Consider the following 20,451-nt stretch of genomic DNA (forward strand, 5'->3'; position numbering starts at 1 on the left):
CATCTTCTAAATTACTCTGCTGCCCGAATGACTGTAAAGTTTGAAATAAGCTTCTGAGTCGCTCCAGAGTATACGTCGCATCAGTCAAAAATGCGTCATGAAGAGGAAAAAAACATATATAAGTTGCACCTGACTATAAGTCGCATTTATTAAGAAATGTATTTATTTATTTTTTTTTTATGTATTTTTTGGCACGCACTATCAAGCGTGGGTATTTGGCTTTCTTCTGCTTGACGCCAATCCTGTGGCACTGTTCCAAATCCATAGAAGTTATTTTCACTCCTAATTCCACTGATATCAGATTGACAATATGGCCCATTAAATTGTCGCCCTCTTCTTCCTCTGGTAAATTGAGGATTCGGATGTTGTTTCCTCTCATTCTGTGCTCTTGGGAGTCCAAGTCATCCTCCAAGTGTTCAAGCTGTTTTTCCAATAGTTGATTCTCTGTTCTTGTGAATTAATACACACACCTTGGCCATGAATGTCAGAGGCAATAGATTACATTTTCTTATCAAGTGATTCTATTCCATTTTCAACCCATCCTGCGCATGTGCACCCACTGTTGTCCATTTTAAAGACTGGACTGTAGCATCAGCATTCATTGTGAAATTGAGAGACTCTTCTGACTCACAAGAGTCCAACATGTCTCCTTCACCTGGACAGAATGCAGGTCGGTGTCCCAGCACCCTCTCCAATTCCCCATAAAACCAATAAAACCACATGTAATCCTGTCCCTACTGGAGTTGTTATTTGCGTCCTTTGTCTCCATGTATGTGTTCTTTAAATGTTTTATAATGCATTGGCACTGCTGCCATGAAAGAGCGTAACTGTTCTCCCCCATCTGCCTCTCTCTTAGTATGTCCCCCAGTTGTGGTACAAGTCTTCCAGCTTACGCTACGTGGATTTCTCGGCCCAAAGAGAAATGAGGCAATGTGTCTCTTGTGTACTCGTGACTGCATTGTACTGTTGTTGCCAGTTGTTGTCATGGGTTGTTATGGCTACTGCTTGTTGTTTCACACTTTAATATTACATCATTGTTGCGCGAATGACTATGTACTTCCACTTAAATAGAAGACGTCAGTTGAGCAGGCGGTCCTTTCCTGTGGCGCAGAGAGGTGGATTTCATCGTTCGATGTTGAGATTCAGTTCCCGTCGGTCAGTTCGGCAGGAAGAATCGTTCATATCGTTCGTTCATTCGTTCAGTCACGTTTCCGGTGCAACATTGTTTAGCGGTGAATCATGTAATGCACAGTTCTCAGCTCCTCGTTCTCAAATGATCGTGCTAACGGTCAACATAACACTGTAGTTCAAGGCAAATACATAGCTGTAACTTCATGATTATGTGTACTTTTAGACAACATAACAGTGGGTAATGTGTGTATTCACTTTGACATTAAATTGACATGTATTGAAGGTTGAAAGAACAAGAGAGAAGCATAACATGGAATCAGGTCACTTCATTCGCGTTAAAGAGTCATTCCTTTGAACTGATTCGCTGGCAAACGAGCCATCTTTAGTGGCGCAGGACGCAGCGCTGTTCCCACTGCTAAAAGAATGTGGCCACATGTGGCTCAGACCATCTCCGAATGTGGTTTGATGATTGGATCTCAAATGTGTCCTCAGTGCATCTGTCCACTTCGATCGGAAAACACAGAACAGATTGGCTGCACAAGTCAATTTTAATAAAATATGTACAATATGCAAAATCACTGAGGTCTGGAGCAAAAATCACAGAGTGAGGTGGCCATACATGGCAAGAAGAGACAGGACCATTTTCTCTGAGGCAAAAACTTCGATAATGAGCATCTAGAGGCACTGCATATTCATTAGTCCTCTCATCTTCATGCCCACGTGTGTGTATGCTTGTGGCTCTGCATGGAAACAATCAAAGTGTGGATGAACATGTGGCAATCTGATTGGCCACCCCGTGTGTCCCTAATGGTCATTGACTCAGGGTAATGTCAATCATTGCGCTAAAGCTCTTTACCGATGCTGCATGTTAAAACGGAAGCAAAAAGCCAAAACCTTGTGTGACTAGACCGTGTTAACAAGTCATGAAGGCTTTTATTTTGGAAAAAAGACAAAGGAAGTAGCTCCGCGGCTGCTAATGAAGTCGTGTAACTTCACCAGCTTCGGACTTTATCTCAACGTGATGCTCCCAGGTGCACCGAGTTAAGGTAAGAACAGAACTCTACAGGTTCTTTAAGACGTTCACACCAATGTTTTGCTAACTTTTGTTCCATTTGGGTCTAATTTGGTTCAATTAGTATGGGAAACTGTTCTTGTGTGTTTTACTTTAGTTAGCTCTCCATCTGGATAAACGTAAACATCTCTCCACTGTTTCAGTAACGTTAGCAATTAGCATCCGTTGTAAGTTTCACATTTTGTGACATTAGTTAACAGTCAACAGCAGAGTATCATATCAATGTTGCCACTGTGACGTTGGTACAGTAAAAATAACATGCTGCTTTTCATTGTGTTTGTGGACACGTTTTGAATGTAGACTACAATGAAACGGAGGCAGGAAGATATCTCCAATTACTTCACAAAGAAGAAAATTAGCAGGGAGAGAGCAGATGACCAGCAGGAGTGTGAGAGTAGTCAAGCTGAATGCAGCCAGGCAGCTAACACAGGTCAACATCTCCAGGGCCAGACCGGCCCTCATGGACCTCCAGGTGAAAATGCAGGTATTAGGGAAATGCTTTAAAATGTGTAATGTGGTGTTCTGCACGATTTTACAGTTATTCAGTGAATGAAGCAATTTAAATACCTCCTTTTAATCACAGTACTAAACTGGCACTATGCACTAAAAATTGTGTATTTAAATATTTGCAATTCATGCTATTTATTATTAAAAAACAATTATGTATTTTCTGTTAAAAATAGAATTATAGAAGTGTTTACTAGTGACTGCCCCTGGTGATGATGATGCTGAGTCAGATGACATCTCCAGCAGCTCCAGCACCAACAGGAACCTCCCAGTTCATCCAACTCTTGCCACACCGAAAGATTCCCATGGTAGAGGTAGAATATATATTGGAAATGCTATTAACCTATCACCAGCAACATGTGAATTACTCTTTTGTTTTACTTGCCTGCTGAAATGTATTTTTGTCTTTAAATGTCAGTGTTGATCATGAGTATTAATTTCCACAGACTCATTTAAGAGTAACTACTACATGGAGCACTGAGATGTTTAATATACAAAGCTGAGCACTAAGTGCTGATTTAGAGTATAGAATATGGTTAATGTTCTTATTTTTAGTGGTAGGTGGTACCTACACTGCTTAAAACTGATTACTGAAGTGAACTCACATGTTTACTGTACTAAGCTGTTCTGCTGTTACTGTTCTAAATGTCATTGTGATGATTGTGCTTAGCAGGGTTCGTACAGTCATGAAAAACCGGTAAAAGCTTTGTAAATTGAAAATGCATTTTCTAGGTCCTCGAAAAGTTGATGAAAAATGATATTTCCTGTAAAGTTTTGGAAAAGTCATGGAAATCTTGCGTGAATAATATTTATGATGCGTAAAACATAAATAAAATGATGTAATGTGCGATTAAAATTTAAATTGACATGTAATCGTGGAATTGGCTGATTAAAACAGAATCTTCTTTTTAACGCGGAATACTGCGGAATTTGGCATAATTTCACTGAAATGCTGTTTTCGTGTGGAAGAGGAACGTATGTCTGGGGAAAACTGCACGGAGGGAAGCAAATCTGGGTGGCACAACAAGTCACCGCTGCCCCCTCCCTACAGACTGAGCTCCTCCATCAAAACAATGTAATCATGGCGAAGTGGCTGCCCACGGCTCCGTCTTCGTCGGCGAAAAAACTGAGAAACTTGACATTTACCCCTCACTACAGAGCCGAGGAGTTCCCAAATGACTTGTATGTGTCAGGTGAACTGTTGTTTTGCAAAGAAGCAGACCTGATAAATCATAATTAAAGGTGTAATGCGTTAGAGTTAGCCACCTGTCCGATTCATATTATCGGCATATAATACCAGAGTGACTGTTAACTGCTGCTAACAGTAACTGCTGTTAGCTAGCTAGCCCCGTTAGCCACAGCCCTCTTAGCTGACTCTGCCTGGGCTGGGAGCTCAGAGGACAGGGGGAGGGTTGGTGTTTTCACTGCTAGCTGGTTAGTATGCTAACTTTACATAACGTTACAAGTATAATTTCTCATTTTGTTGGTCATCTTTGCTATTTTTTTAATATTTACAACTTCAATTTTCAGAACAATTTTGGTATGCAAACATTTACTGGATCTGCCTGAGAGCTGACCATGTTTTTATTCAATGAAACCCAAATGAAACCCATAAAAACACAAAATATACTACTGTATGAAGACATGATGAAGTTTTTGATGGACTTTAATGTACTGTATGGTACAGTATTGAGGAAATGTGTTTGTCACCTCAATAAATTTAAGGTAATTTCTATTTAATTTGTGCACATTTTAGTCATTTACATTAAAAACACAGTTTCGGTAGTATAATAAGAGTAAAAGGTAAAAAAAATGGGATTCCAAAAAAATTTAAACAGAAAAAACGGAATTTGGGAAAAAATTTAAACGGAAAAAACTTAATTTGGGAAAAAATAATACGGAATAGCTGCAAAGGGTGGACCGACGTCATATCAAACCCTATTGATTAAGAATGGGATGTCACTTAAGTTCATATGCGAGTCAAGGCAGGTGAGCGAATACTTTTGGCAATATAGTGTAGATACTTTGATTTGGGAAATCAGGAGATGGTATTCCTAGCCCTAAAGCACTTTTTGGTCTCCATTTCTCTTGCTCTCTGTGATGGAGAGAGGTCAGATGGTTCATCTGTTAATGATAACTGTGTAAGTGTTGCGATTAAAACATGACAGAGTGTATTAAGATGTGTCTGTGGTTTGATTTAGAGGCACCAATTTTCGGTCTTGGAAATTCAATGAAAGGTTATGGAGAAGTCATTGAAAAGTCATGGAAAACTATTGCTAAAAAAGTGTACGAACCCTGGCTTAGTCTTATTAAAACTGATACTACACTGAACACTGAGTTTTTAATTCTATTTTTTAAGTAATTTTACATTTTTATTTTGTTTTATTTATTTTATTATTAAAGGATATTGTTGTTACATTGTGAGAATTTAAGTGGTGCTTAACCCTCTAAGGTCGATTGAAGCGCTGGCGTGTCAAATCACGTGACCAATTTAAGATGACGTAGCAGCGAGACGGAGCCTCTGTGAGTCTTGGTTCTGACTTTATGTGTTCGAGTAACCTTCAAACTATATACCAGTTTTTAATTCGTGTTGATAGGCCAAGTAAAACCGGATTTATGATATATTATGTACGCCACGCTTTTTCGCCAACGTTGCCGTCACGTTTGCTGCGCGTTTGGTGCAGGAAGAGACGGTAAAGAGATCGGGCTTTCCTCATGAACGTGCCCGCAAGCAGGAAGTGCAAGCAGAAAAACACTTTCCTATTGGTGGAAAAAGGCAAATCACGTGATTTCGTTGCTGAGGGCGGGGGGGGAAGATTTGGAAGGGACGGGGCGGAAAAGTGAAAGCAGCAGTGCTGGTCACAGAGGCAGCGACAGAGATCGCGAGTTTTGAGAGTTGAGAGATTTGTGACATTTAGCATGTTTGGAGTGTATAGTTAGTGTGTTATGTAGTGTTTAGTGTAGTGTGTTTAGTGTGTAGTGGAGTCGTTTTTTTGTTTAATGAGTCAAAACAATGAGGAGACTGCTGAATGTGGAGCAGGAGCTGAAGGGAGCTCAGGCAGACCTGAGCCTGAGGCATTGCCTGCATTTAAATGTAAATAGTTACATATAACTTTGTGAATTTCAAAAACTTATGCACAAATTTAGCAAACACAATTTATATTTGCATTATAAGTAATAAAAATGGTTCGTTGAGCATATTTGTGGTTTTCACAGTAAAAAAACTAACTTTTTCTTACTCTTTTCTTTTTCTTAAATAACTGTACAGTCACACATGTGAGGTCGTGGTGAAATTAATGACACAAAACAAGGCAAGGTAAATACTTTTTAAGGTGAAATATAATGGTAAAATCAAAAATAGTCAAAAACGGACAATTTTACCCCAGATCCCAGAGGGTTAAAAGTGATTACTATACAGAACACTGCTATGTTCACTGTACAGAGCTAGGAGCACTAACTTCTTGATAACTCTGTACAGCAAACATGCTAGTGCTCTGTGTGTTACCACTTGGTAAGAGTACACCCAGCAGATCTAATGTGGCCAAGAAAAGCAAGATGAAAACAGTGTGTAACTGTACGATATAAATTGAAGTCATTGCCCATATTGAAGTGGGCGATCAGTGGCAACTAAAATCTGACCCTCAGCCGTCAGAGTGACGGCTGTTCATTTATGTTTGATTGTGTTTTACGTTGAGCCATGTTTTTCTGCCTGAGCCCCAAATAAACAGTCAATAAATCCAAGAAACGCCGACTTCCTCCCTTCCTTGCTTCTGTCCTGACGAACCGCTCACATTACGTTTTTTAAACTTTGAGAAAAGAAAAGAACTCCAACTCTCATGAAAAAAAAAATGTTTCAGAGCACACGGCTAATTTCTCTAGTGCATGTTGAAAAAAAAAAAAAAAACTCAATTGGAAACTGACGCTTTAAAAACAATTGATGTTTGAAGATTCCCATTTATTAACTTTACTGATGCAGCTACTATGCTTCACTAAATATTATCTCACTGTTTCAACAAGTACATCACATGTCTCTCCATCTTTCTGTGTCATTAATCATTAATGTGTTTTTAATCTAATGTTTTATTCCATTTCTAGTCTTGGCTATTCAGCTTTCATGAGTCTTAAGGGGTCAAACACAGAAAGAGTCCATGCAGGCTAACTGATCGATTGGCATCAGACATTCGCAGGTACGCATTTTGGGAATAACAATCATTGTAGTGCCATCATCAGGCCGAAGCTCAACTGTGCAATGACTATAGTTGACTTAGCTGCCTTTTTTAGCTTTGTTCTAAATAGTTCTTTACCTCCTCTGAAATGTACAACACATCCTCATATCAAAAGGCTAAATAGGTCAACCTGCAATCCACCCCAACCTCATCGTTAAATGCGCTACCGCTCTTTACACTACTTCCCCGAGTTCCTCCTCATCTGCTGTCTGAATTACTACTTCCACTCGAGGTCACACCTAACCAGAAATGTGAATATGGGTCGTAATATACTGATGTGCACTCTTCTGATGAGGATGCCTTGGAAATATATCTTATTTTTCCTTTTCAAAAGAAATCATCTTTACAGTAGCTTTATTACAGCTCCTCACTACAGCCTTGAGATTTTAAACTGTTTTGCATGACATGCATCTTAAATTGATGGCAAAAACAGAAACCAAAGGAAATTAGATTAAGCTCTGCAATACTTTAAGAAACTGAGAACAATTGTATTTTTCACCCTAACCTCTAAACCTGTAAACCATACTTGAAGACTGTAGTTAGTTGACAAAAAGCGCAGTAAGACTTTGATCTATTGGTTTGAATCAGATTATGTGTTTCATGGTGAGCCACTGTGGAGACACATTGAAAACATTGTAATGGTAGATATTATTTCTGATGGTCTCAGTCCCATTTATCCATTTTAATCAAACACATCACAGTGTTCAAACCCCTCACAGAAGGTGTGATATGTAGATCACCTCGTCTTTGAATAAGGAATATCAGAAATATAGCCTCAGATATTAAGTTGTGTCTGGATCTAAATCTGGCGCGGTTTAGTCTAGAGTTTGACCGAGGCTGATATTGATCATCAGAAGTTAAGAGTACCAATAATTGACATTTGAAAGCAATTTACATTTGTGTAAAAATGTGTGTGAAACTGTAGAATAACTAGTAAAGAATACGACTGGAATATAAAGAAAAAAATGTAAAATTTGAGCTACTTTCTTTGAATATTTCCATTTTACTGTTACTTTAAACTTGTTGATAGGCTGTTACTTGGCATGTAACCAATCAGATGGTGTCATGGTCAGGATATGAAAATACTGAATATCGACTGGATAATCAGCTGATCTCCATTTTAGCCATGTCAGGTATTATGTTGCACATCTCCAACTGATTGGTGCGCAGAACCTTGAGTTCAACATAAAATTCAGTTTTAGTCGTGAAAAAACAGTTCAAACATTCTTGCTGTATTGTCGGGAACACTCAAGTCATTTATGGGAGCTCATTTGGCTTGGAGACAGCAGCCAGCAATCACATTGAAAACTGCTAAATACACAGACAAGTCCTTATTTTCCTTGTCTGTAGTGAACACTTATGGATGCAGGTCTTCTTAGGCACCAGAGCAGAAGCTTGCAGGTATATATCTGTGAAGTGAATATGATGCCTTACTCTCTAATACCATCACTATATACTGTAGATGAGATGGATAGAATAAATTGATGTACATAATGTTCATGCATAAAAATGTGTCCTGTTCCTGTCTGTAAACGATCTGAGCTAAACTCATTATCTCACAATGCTTCACACTGCAGACTGCCAAAGTTAAACTCATTAGCATACTTTATTTGACACTAATTCACTCAGCTGAAGCAAGAAGCTCCAGATCTGCTACTGCAGAGGAGCTGTTGGCTGCACCACATAAGAAGGAATCGGTTGTTCTTTTCTTTTTGGAGGAGCAAAAAAGGAAGGAGGTACATGTGCAATGCTCATTAGGGAGAGCCATATGGTGGAGGGAACAGGAGAGGAGGGAAAAAAAAAACTGGGAGATGGATAGATGGAGATAAAAAGGTTTGCCTGCATCTCTGGAAAACATCTTCCATTGTTGAGATTTGTTTACAGATGGATCCACCTCACTGGTGTCACATCATTTGTTTCCTCTTCTGTCAATCTTTCAGTTTTGTATGAAAACTGAATATACTTTTAATTCCAACAAAGGACAGAGAGGAAATGAAAAGGATTTCTTTATGACTTTATGAATGAAGATTACACCACCAGGAACATACAGACTACATCAATAGTCTTGAATTACCATGACAAACTTAGTAAGGGGTAAGGGCTATGATACGGCATCTGCTGCCTCCAATGATCAACAAATTATACATGAAATCAATTCCTGCACCTCCTGAAGGACTCCTCCCTCCATCTTCCTCCACTTCCGTTCTTCACCTTTTTGCACAATCTTTGTGTTTTCAATTAATTCATCCTCCTTTGTCCAGCCAGGAATGGAGGAGGGGTGAGGGAGGAGGAGAATTGCCCCCACCTCTCCTCCTCTTCCTGCCTTTCATGCTGGGACTTAATAAAAAGTAGAAGGTGGTACCCAGAGGAGGCCATGAGCCAACTTCTTCTCCTTACCTTTCCATCAATCTCTCTTTTCTTTTCTGTCTTCCTCTTTCTGTCCTGCCTAACTCTACATGTCTTCTGCTCATCTGATCAAACTTCATCAGATTAGAACCCTGTTACTGGACCAAAACACTGATATTGGACATTTTTTAATGTCAGTGGAGATATGATAATGACTCTCAACTAATACAATATCTATGCACAGCACCTATAGTATGACCAGGTCCTTGAAGAAAGCAGAGATAGTACAGAGGTGATTTACAGCAGTTCTGATCTGGATTTCTGCTATGTGATGAGATGAGAGCAACGAAGACTGTTTTACTTATGTCAGTGTGTTCTGTGATGAGTTAACAAAGCAGTTAAGTTTGTTTTAGTATGGTAAAAGAAAGAAACTAAAGATAGTGTCAGGTTTTAGTTTACTGTTAAGTAAGGAAAAAGGTTTTTAAAAAATGTCCTTTTGAGTTCATTTTGTCTATCAATTACCCTGTAAGCTAAACGATTGTGAAACGTAGCAAACCTGCTGCTGGCATACATTTCCCAGCTCGAACTCCCTCACCCCTTGTGTACAAAGTGCTGTGTACAAAGACAGGACAGGCCGCGGCTAACTGGTTAGCATGCTAATTTCAGTAGGCATCTGTGCAACACAGCGCATAGTTGTCTTGGACAAAATGTCAACACTGTTTTTTTCATTACCCCCTGTTGATAATGTGAGTTATTTTTTTATGTTTTAAACCCAAATTCTGGACCTATCCAAGGAACACCCCTTTCTCTCTGGTCTTCTGCACACCCACACACTACATGCCCATCCACCATCCTGACCTTCAAACCCTTATGTACACTGGCTCTGAATGTTGGATGAAAATGGAGATTGAACTATCAACATTCCTGAGGATACTACACTGGTTTACCTGATATTCAGTCAAAACACCTTCCGTGTGAAGTATGTTTTTGGCCTTTTATGACTTTATTGACAGGACAGTTCAGAGAGGTGACAAGAAATGGGATGAGAGAGATGGGGGAATGACATGTGGCAGAGGGCTACAGGTCAGTCTCCAGCTCTGGGCGACTGCAGCGAGGACAGGGCCTATCTTTACATGAGAATTGTGTGCTACCAACTGAGCTACTGGGTTGCCTTGCATGTGTTTTTTTTTTCATCAAACCACCATTTTTTTTTTTTTTCTGCTTAGGACTGTGGGAATATAGTTAGTGTTGGCAAATGACAGAGATGCAGCATGATGATTTACAAGAGGAGAGAGGAGAGAATGATAAGATGTAAAGATGAAGAGCAGCACATTTTAATCTCAACTCCATGCAGCCTATGAGAAGTTAATATTAAAGGATGCTCATACAACAAATATATCTCCTCATATAAAAACATGACACTTAACTGCTGCTCCTACTCTATGCACTTTCACATTTCATAATGAGAGCCTGGAGTGGAAACATCATGTGCATAAAAGCGGGATGTACATGGTAAATGAGGTAAACAGGGAGTAAAGTGACTGCAGACACGTTCTAACTCATTCTGTCGAGCTGGCGAACATTCAGTGCCTTCGACGTGCATTTCCATGAGGATAATATGAAAAGAAAGCCCATATTACTGGCAGGCACTGAAGCTATAAAGTTATACGAGGCAGTGGGAGACTAAAACTCACTGATTTGACTGAAGGCTCTCTATTCCTCAAGGCTATGTGGTTATTCTTCTTTCCCCCACCTCCTATTTCCCCCCTCTGGCTTACAGCGGGATACACTTTATATCGCTTTGTCCACTGCCTAGAAAAACTTTCTGACAGGTTGTTTTGTGGATGGCACACATCTATTTCTTCCTGTTACAGGCTAAAAATATTCTTCTCTGTCTTGCTGAATTTGTAAGTTTTAGACACTGGTGGTTTTAGTAGACACAGAGGTAGAATCACAGTAGGTGACAAATGTTGCTTTTACTCTCAAGAAAGAATGTCTGCACAGCTATGACAGTCCCCTGTATTCATGCCCCCAGACATGTAACATGGTCACTCAGATGATACCACAGGCAAGTATGAGTGTATGTGTTTGTGTGTATATGTCCAGATAAATAGTTGGCACCTCTATGTTCTAGGCATTACAGTGTAGCTTCGCTGCAGCAGTTATCTTCAAAGTGACACAGTGATGCTTCAGGGCCAGAGTGTCCTGTTGTCGACCTCTGATGGCTGACTGCACAGACCGACGTAGACGAGCTGCTGCTTTGTATGAAGCTCGGCCACAAGCACAGGCACAGAGTAACAACCTTCAACCACATGACATCACTTGTCAGAGCTCGGTAAAAAACATTTGTGATTTTAAAAAGGAGACTTGATTTGGAAAAATCTTGATTCTAGTTGGTGAGTAATGCGGGCTAACATGTACCAAGATGTATCAGTCTGAAATGAGACCAAAACACAACATCACTGCTCGATTCCTCTTCCTCATCTCATAAATGAGGTGGCCATGTCCTGAAAATGACAACTACTGTTTCGTCAAAAAAAGAAGTAGCATTGTCATGCTATGATTGAGAAATGGGTAACTATAACACTGCAGACCAGTGTTTGATGCCAGTGGATGTCGCTATATCTAGACTGCAACACCAACATCCATCCAATAATAACCAGATGAGAGTGCTTGTTTTTTACCAGTCAGAGTTCTAACAGATTTCAGTTTGGTTACTGTTTAATTAAAGCACATATATCCAACTTTAATCAGCAGATTTAACTCGACACGTCTGCGTCTTGTTATCGGACGGTGTAGATGATGCTCAAGCTCCACCAGCAGCACCACGAGGTGTCTCGCCAGCATACCAGAAGCAGCTCTCCAAAACGCACCACGTCTATTTTTGACTGATGCGGAGAACAGCCGCATCAAGCTCCACAGAGTACAGCACAACAACATTACCATACACACTCTAAAAACAACAAATAACTAAACAATCCAACTACTTAGCTTACTCTAACATAAACATCTATAAATAATGATATATCATATTGTTTAAAACACATTATCAACCAACTAACAAGTAATAATTTGGTCTGCTATGTTCTCCAGCTGGTCTCCATCAGTGTCTGCCTGCTGTTTGGTGCTGAGCAGTGTACGGTGGCTTACAGTGAAAAAAGGGTGATTTTAATGTTGAGAGTGAACCAAAAAAATGCTGTTGTGCTAAAACCCAAACAATGGGCTGAAAGAAGCTAACATGCTCCATAAAGCTGAGGGGAACACAAATATCATCCCTGGTGAATTCATCAGTATGAGCACTTCCACATCACACATTGTGTTATTATTCATATAGAAATATTGATTTTTTGCAGCTTGATGATCTAACCGCGGAAGGACAACAAAAGCTAGATGCATCATTAGAGTCCACAGGAGGGCAAGAGTGCAGACTGCATTACACAAATATCAAAATATTGTATATTGTATGTATGGATCTGTATGGAAGTGTTTAAGTCTGAAGATTTGCTTAAAAACACAACTGAATTGTTGTTTGGATGGAGGCACTAAGCTGTTGTTTGACTTCTTTCACGTAGCATTTTGCTCTTTGATTGAATCAATGCATTATGCTTTGCTATGTATTCTGACTGTGAGCACACTGCATCCAATTCTCCATCCACTCAAGCTTAGAGTAGCAGTGAAGTGTGCTGCAGCTCAGAGAGAGGGCAGCTGTCTCCCACTTGTTGTTGGGACTCCGAGTTGAACTGTGTGGTCACTGAGTGAATTGATGGGGGGAGCCATTGCCTACCCTTGGCACCAAGTTGCATCAGCTAATCTTTTGAATAATGCAGAATCATGAATAAACATAGATCAATGCAGTACAGTACTGTAAAGAAGACCTGCCCTTTTCCCTTTCCCTCTTTCTTCTCCTCTCCACTCCTGCCTCCATGTTTTTCACTCTGCTTCTACTCTCTTCTCCATCTCTTTCTGCCTATCTCTTTTCTCACCACAAAACACTCTATTTTTCTTCCTTCCCGGCAAAAATCAAACACTCCCACTATTTCCCCCAGCCTCTGTCACTCTCTCTCTGTCCTTTTCTTTTCCACTCTGGCCACAGCAGTGACAGACATTGTAGTGCTGTAGTTTTGCTGTGTCTCTGTACACACAGGCCTCGCCTTCATTCTCAGCTCAATAGCTGCCCGGGTTTCCTCAAAGGCAGCCATCCAGCCAGCACAAAGCCTGCCCACTGGGAATAGACCCATAAAAGAGAAAGGGGCTGCTTGCCTCCTTTGCTCTGCTCCGTCTGAAGCGGCTTGCCTCCACCACCTCCTATAAATAATACAACGCTGCCTCAACAAAAAGAAAGCCTGCCCTGCTCCCTCAAGCCTCTGCTTCCATCTCTTCTTTAATCCCTCCCTTTGCCCTTCCCCTTTCCCTTCTCATCAACCCATTTACCTCTGATTTTACTCAACTACAAACCAGTGCTCTAAAGGATAGGCTTATACACATTCATTTAAGTAGTTATACTTATGCAACATTGGCAAAATGTTTTTTTTCATTGGTTATCTTGTGATCTGACCTGACTCACAGTTCTGCTGTGCCTAGTTTATGTACCGTATTGTTTTGCTAGCATCTTTGATAAACCGTATGTACCCAACACCAGTGTCTCATCGCTGGTCAGCGTCAGACTAAATATTAGTTTTTGGTAAATTCAAGTGTGGTCCAATAGGTAGCCTAGATTAGTCCTCCTACCTAACAGTTGTGAACATGTTAATAATGAGATATCGAAGCACCAAACATCCATTTTATATGGTGGCCGGGAGGTGCAAACCAAAATAACAAAATGTGAAACACTTTTACGAAGCTTGAGACAAATTTACATTTTGGAAAACATTTTTACATATCATAAAACAAAATTACATTACCGAAACAAATTTACATTTCAGAAAACAAATTTACATTTCAGAAAACAAATTAACATGATACAAAACACTTTTACAAACACCAAAACAAATTTACATTTCAGAAAACAAATTAACATGATACAAAACACTTTTACAAACACCAAAACAAATTTACATTTCAGAAAACAAATTTACATGATACAAAACACTTTTACAAACACCGAAACAAATTTACAAGTGGTGAAACACTTTTACAAGTCCCAAAACAAATTTATAAATAACATCAACCGGAAAGGGAATGTACCAACTCCGGGGTTGAACCGGAAGTGATAACCCAACAGCGGCCAATTCCAGTTGTTGTTGTTGTTGATGGAGTTCATGGTGAGCTCAAGATGGACAGCCATCGAGTGAGGTTTTACCCGTTTTGTGGACAACATATGAGCCGTTTAACGCGGTTTTGTTCTTCGTGTGGTCGGTCTTTAGAGTTTTTAAGGGGCATGGACCAGATCGACGGACCAGATATGCTGCAGCAGTGCATAAAATATTTTAATGAGGGACACTCGTACGTTGTAATCGTGGACATGATGTAATGTTTACACGGTGTTCATATCAGGAGAAGAGGAGTAAGCCTTTCTGCGATATAACCCGGCTCCATTCAGTTTGCTTTTCAGAGACCTCAAGCTGATGTGAACACCGTGTAAACATGACATCATGTCCACGATTACAGCGTACGAGTGTCCCTCATTAAAATATTTTATGCACTGCTGCAGCACATCTGGTCCATCGATCTAACCCGCAAGCAGCACTGAAGTGCTCAAATGATGTTAAAGCACACCCTTGAGGGTAATATTGCGATTATACAACTAATACCAACACAAATAAAATGTATAATCAAAATATATCCATGTTGATGGACAATTTGCTCTCAAATTTTTAAGGTTTTTGCGAGTGTGCGTCGCGTTTCCATGGAAACACATGGAGTCTGACTAATAACTGAAACAAAATCAGTCACGTCAGTTGACTCATATGTGTAATGGAACGTAGTTACCACTCCATAAAATAATCCAACCCTTAGTAACGACCTAGCAACAGAAAGGATTTTCTAGTCCCAGAAGAGTGAACTCTGAGCTGTTTTATCGCGATCTCGGAATTTCCCGAACTAAATCAATACTGCACAGATAAACAGAAAAGGCTTATTTTTATCACCCAAGTTATAACAAAGATGTTGATTTTAGTTTTTTTATATTTTTTATAAAACGTTTTCACCGCGGCCACAATAGTGTCTCTCACACTGAAGGGAAAATAAATAATAGCCGGGGCATTTATTTGTTTCAATCACTTAACAGACAAGGCGTTTATTTGGGACCAGGGGGCAATTTGGGACAGGAGTTTAATTCCTTCCTCTCAAAAATCCGGGATGAAAATGTCACAAACTTCTCCAGCTTCTCTGTAAATTCTCTGGCATCCTGCTGGGCAATAGTTGTTTTCTGCAACTGAAGTTGTTGCGGCGGAAGAAACGATTCAGCCAACCAGCACTCACAGATAACTCCTCATCTCTGCTGTCACTCACGGTGGCGGACATTTGTTTCTCCATCGCCCTGATCATTTTGCGGGACACTCTCTCCTGTCGTGCCCGTTTGCTGATAACTAATTCCCGCATGTTTATCTCAGGCTCCTCACTAGCCTTCTTCCTCCATCCAGCAGGCAGCCTGGCCCTGTTGCTGTCCTCCTCGGACAGCTCAGTTTTTTTTTTTTATCGCCAATCTCTCTATCTCTTGGGGTCGACAGAGAAATGTCTACTGGCTGCTTCTCCCGACTTTTCCTCTGCATATTTTACGGCAGAAAGTTTGAATTTCAAGCCGTACTTGTTGTAGTTACTATGTTGCCATGGAGATGGATACACTATTGCCACAGACTTGGCGGAGTAATATTTTGAGTAATGAGTCAGGCGTGCTGTCATGCTGATTTGAGCACGGTCAAAATGTCTTGTTGACCAATCAGATTGCTTGGTCGGAACTACATGTTGTATAATTCCGGTTCAACCCCGGAGTTGGTACATTCCCTTTCCGGTTGATGTTATTTGTACATTTGTTTTGGGACTTGTAAAAGTGTTTCACCACTTGTAAATTTGCCTCGGCGTTTGTAAAAGTGTTTTGTATCATGTTAATTTGTTTTCTGAAATGTAAATTTGTTTTCTGAAATGTACATTTGTTTTGGTGTTTGTAAAAGTGTTTTGTATCATGTTAATTTGTTTTCTGAAATGTAAATTTGTTTTCTGAAATGTAAATTTGTTTTGGTAATGTAATTTTGTTTTATGATACGTAAAAATGTTTTCCAAAATGTAAATTTGTCTCCAGCTTCGTAAAAGTGTTTCACATTTTGTAATTTTGGTTTGCACCTCCCGGCCACCGTAATTTTAGATGATTCAGGCCTATACACTATATATACAAATAAAGTTAAAGACAGTGAAGAGCATGGCTTGGAACCCATCAAATCTGTCAGCTAGGACACATCCACCATTTGGTAAATGTCTGTCAATATAAAACATGTACCTGCTGGACTGCAGTCTTGCTTGGCGTAAACTGGTGTGACTTCTGTGGTTTAACTATTTCTTGTACTAGTGTAAGCAAACATTGGAACTGGTCCTATAGCAAGGCGCAGGTAACCATGGCAGCATTTTAATGGTTAAATTAAATGGTTTTCCTTAGGAGTAGAACTACATTAACCACTGGTACTACCAAGTACCAAAAAGGAGAGGCCGACGGATTCTGGAATTTGGATCGGATGCTGGTACTGATATTATGAAGAATTAAATTCCAATGTTCTATATTTTTTCAATGATCATTCAAATGTGGTTATCAAACACTCGACAAAGATTTGTGATGGAGACAGGATCATTTACAAAGACAGCAATTCAGCTGATGCACAATGGTGTGATAGCATACATTAGGATTCTATGTAACACTTCATTTGTTTCAGTAGCTATTGGTTTTATACTTTTCCCCTACTTGCTTACGAAAATATTGCTGACTTTAACAAATTAAATACAGCAATATTGTGCAAATTCTGCACACTGAGATTGTTTAACTGATTCTGACTATAATACTTGGAGGAAAACCCAGTTTGAATATGTGCATGAATTATGTTTGTGGGGAAATATAGATGGCTGGGTGCATGTGTTGGTGTAATTTGTAAGTGTATTAATGTGAATGTGTGCACGGGGATTAGGCTGCTATCAGTGAAGCTCTCCCAGCCTGTCAGGCTTTGGGCCTGGCCTGGACAAAGAGGCTGATTTCAATGTAAATGCAACAGCTGAGAGGACACAGCTCTCTCAGTGGGGTGACTTCCACCCTCCAAATGCGCGAACACACGCGCACACACACAGAGACACCATGAGCCTTCAGATCAGATTACACACATTCAACATATTCACTGGAATAGTCAATATTCAGCTCCCAGCTACACCATAATTTATAGGGGGGACACCACCAGATATAAAACTGAGGACTCTTGTGGAACTTGCAGATTATTAGTTGAAGAGTAGATGCGTCTCATGGGTCTTTGCACCTGTCAGTAATTATAGATATAATCTTGTCAATAGTGTTGTGTTGTGGCCCTGTGCTGACCCTCACAATCTTTAGTCCATCATTAGGCTGACCATTATCCCCATGCCTGGCCTCTGCAACTCTTAATACATGCAAATAGTGCAGCTTTATCTGAGCGGTGAATGAGATCCCTGTTTCTAAAGAATTAGACGCCCTCCTCGCCCACTCAAAGCCATTCCTCCATCTATTACTGCATTCTCTGCTTCAGTGCAGACAGCACAGATCTCATGGTGTCAGTGTTCAAAGAAAAGCTGTGGTGGGATGCAGATAAGTGTTGAGCTGGGAGGTTTCAGTATGACTGCTTGATTAACTGAACAGCTAATGATCAGATGTGTAGAATATTATAATAATATTAATATATTATAAGCCTATATATATTAAACATATATTTTTATGTATGTTATATTTTCTTGTCAAAAAACAATAAAATAACATTTTCATCTTTTGAGTTTGAATTTGACTATCTTCAAAAGGAATAATTAAATAAATAAACTTTAAAATCTTCAGAAGTGTATTGCTGCCAAGCTAGAAAAAAATACTATCACATTATAAGTGATAGTTTCATTGTACGAATGTGATAAGTTTCACGTTATAACATGATCATTTATATTCATATCATATCTCATTTACATGATTTGATTAATGTCTACGTCATACTTGGGTTGAGCCAGGGTGAGATTTTGCTGATACTGAGCAAAGTGGTGATATTGTGATCAGTATTTGTCCAGTAAGGAGAGTTTTAAAGCTCATTGGGCTGAACAGAGGACAGAATTAGTCCTTGTCCCTCTGGAGGTAGCGTCATTTCTTATTGATCAGCTGGAGGCATAGTGGATACAAGCAACCCACCACACTCCATTACTGCTATTTCCTCTGGAGAGTATCCTCTGTACTGTTCTGTTGAAGATCTAGATTTAGTTTTGCTGCTTAAATGAGCCATGATGTTTGCTACAGTGACATTACGATGTGCATGGAAAGGAACCTTTATAACTGAAAGCAGCCTCTCTAATCATTAAAACACAGTGAACATTTGTTGTGAATCTGCCTATGAAGGTACATCTTACTATATGAATACTGAGCCCTCTATATAACAGCTCAAACACTGCGACATTTACTTTAGGTATAGGGCCCATTGACATTTATTTCTGCAAATGCCTTCTACTGCTACTAGATGCGCCACCAAAGCAACTGATATCACCTCATTTTGTTCCTCATTAAGGATGAATTATTCCACCTATCCCCCATTAATCAGAATGATAGTTCTTATGAACTGTCCTGTCCAATCAGAGGACTGAGCTCTGCGCACCACATTATGCACAGAGATATAGCAGAGCTCCTCCTCCAGTTAAATAGATTCCTCCATTACTCATATACAGTCGAACAGAGTTGTTGTCATCATCTTTATAATCACTATCAAAGGCAAACTCTACGCAGGGTTCAGAAATAATTAAACCTAATTTTATTTGCCTGCATGTGTTTTTCTTTCACACATTTTACAAGAATCTTGAAATGGTCATAGCAGCCATATATAGGCTAATCCACACTACTCAAAACCTTGTTAACATGTAGCATGCCCCTAGAATCTAAACAGGAGACAGACAGAAAGATTATTTTTCTTCTTTTTAAAGGTCAATGACATGAGGCACACTTAGCTCACACGTTGATGAGGGTAAGCTTGTTGAATGGAAAAATGTGTATGAACCTTATAGAGGACTAATCAAAGAGTAGACACAGTCGCTTCACATTGACTGCCACACTTTAAAAGAAAGAGTAAAGATACTTTGGACCTGTAGTCATCATGTTTCATTGAACCAGTTAAGATTTAGAAGTTAAAGTTTCACCTCAATTGCATCTGTATGTTTTCATATTGTGCCAGTGAGTGTATGGAACAGCAGCTGCTGCATACTGTTTGTGTCTGCTTCTTGCATGGTAATGAGCAGGGTTGGGAGGGTTACTTTAAAAATGTAGTCCGATACAGTTACTAATTACCTGTTAAAAAATGTAGTCAGTAATGTAATCCAAGTACCACAATATTAAAGTTATGTAACTTGATTACTTTAAGTTACTTTTGGATTACCTCAATGCACATGCAAATAAAGACTTCCTCTAAGGAACACATAAAGCAAATTAAATGTTTAATTCATTGTAGGGTATGCTAGATTTATTCAGTTTTATTCATTGACTACTAACTATTCAGCTGTATTCAAGAATTACATGACATATTACAATAATAATAATAATAATAATAATAATGGTAACAGTTATTATTAGTGTTATTGTAACTACTAGGCCTATTTCTAGTAATAGCAGTAGTAAAACACCCCCACATGATGTGTGGCACTTATTTGTCCCCCAAAATTACCCATACAATTTCCTAATATAATCATGCTATTTTAATACCTTGTTGTGATCTAAAGTGTTAGTGACCCATTTCAGTCACTGCAGGTGTTTCAGGCAATTTTGTAACGTACAAGCCTCACAAGGTGGCAGTAGCTACATCTCAAGTGCCTATGGGGCCCTCGAAAGTCAACAAGATTTCCACGATGAAGTCCGTGCAAATGTTTCACAATAAAAGCCTACTAAGCTATTTATGCTAGAGGACTTTTAATTTGAGAAGGACACAGGAAGTGTTGAGTTTGTATTAACAATGTAATGTCTTCATTTGAACAGGGCAAACGGGAGCGAAC

General features: G+C 39.5%; 1 protein-coding gene across 3 annotated transcripts in view; it reads right to left on the bottom strand.

The window, feature by feature from the left end:
* Positions 1 to 20,451, bottom strand: part of cdk14 (cyclin dependent kinase 14) — a 485,271-nt gene that overhangs the window by 38,593 nt on the left and 426,227 nt on the right. The gene's annotated exons all lie outside the window — the stretch shown is intronic.

This window comes from Sparus aurata, chromosome 17, assembly GCF_900880675.1.
Source record: "Sparus aurata chromosome 17, fSpaAur1.1, whole genome shotgun sequence".
In the NCBI taxonomy this organism is placed as follows: domain Eukaryota; kingdom Metazoa; phylum Chordata; class Actinopteri; order Spariformes; family Sparidae; genus Sparus; species Sparus aurata.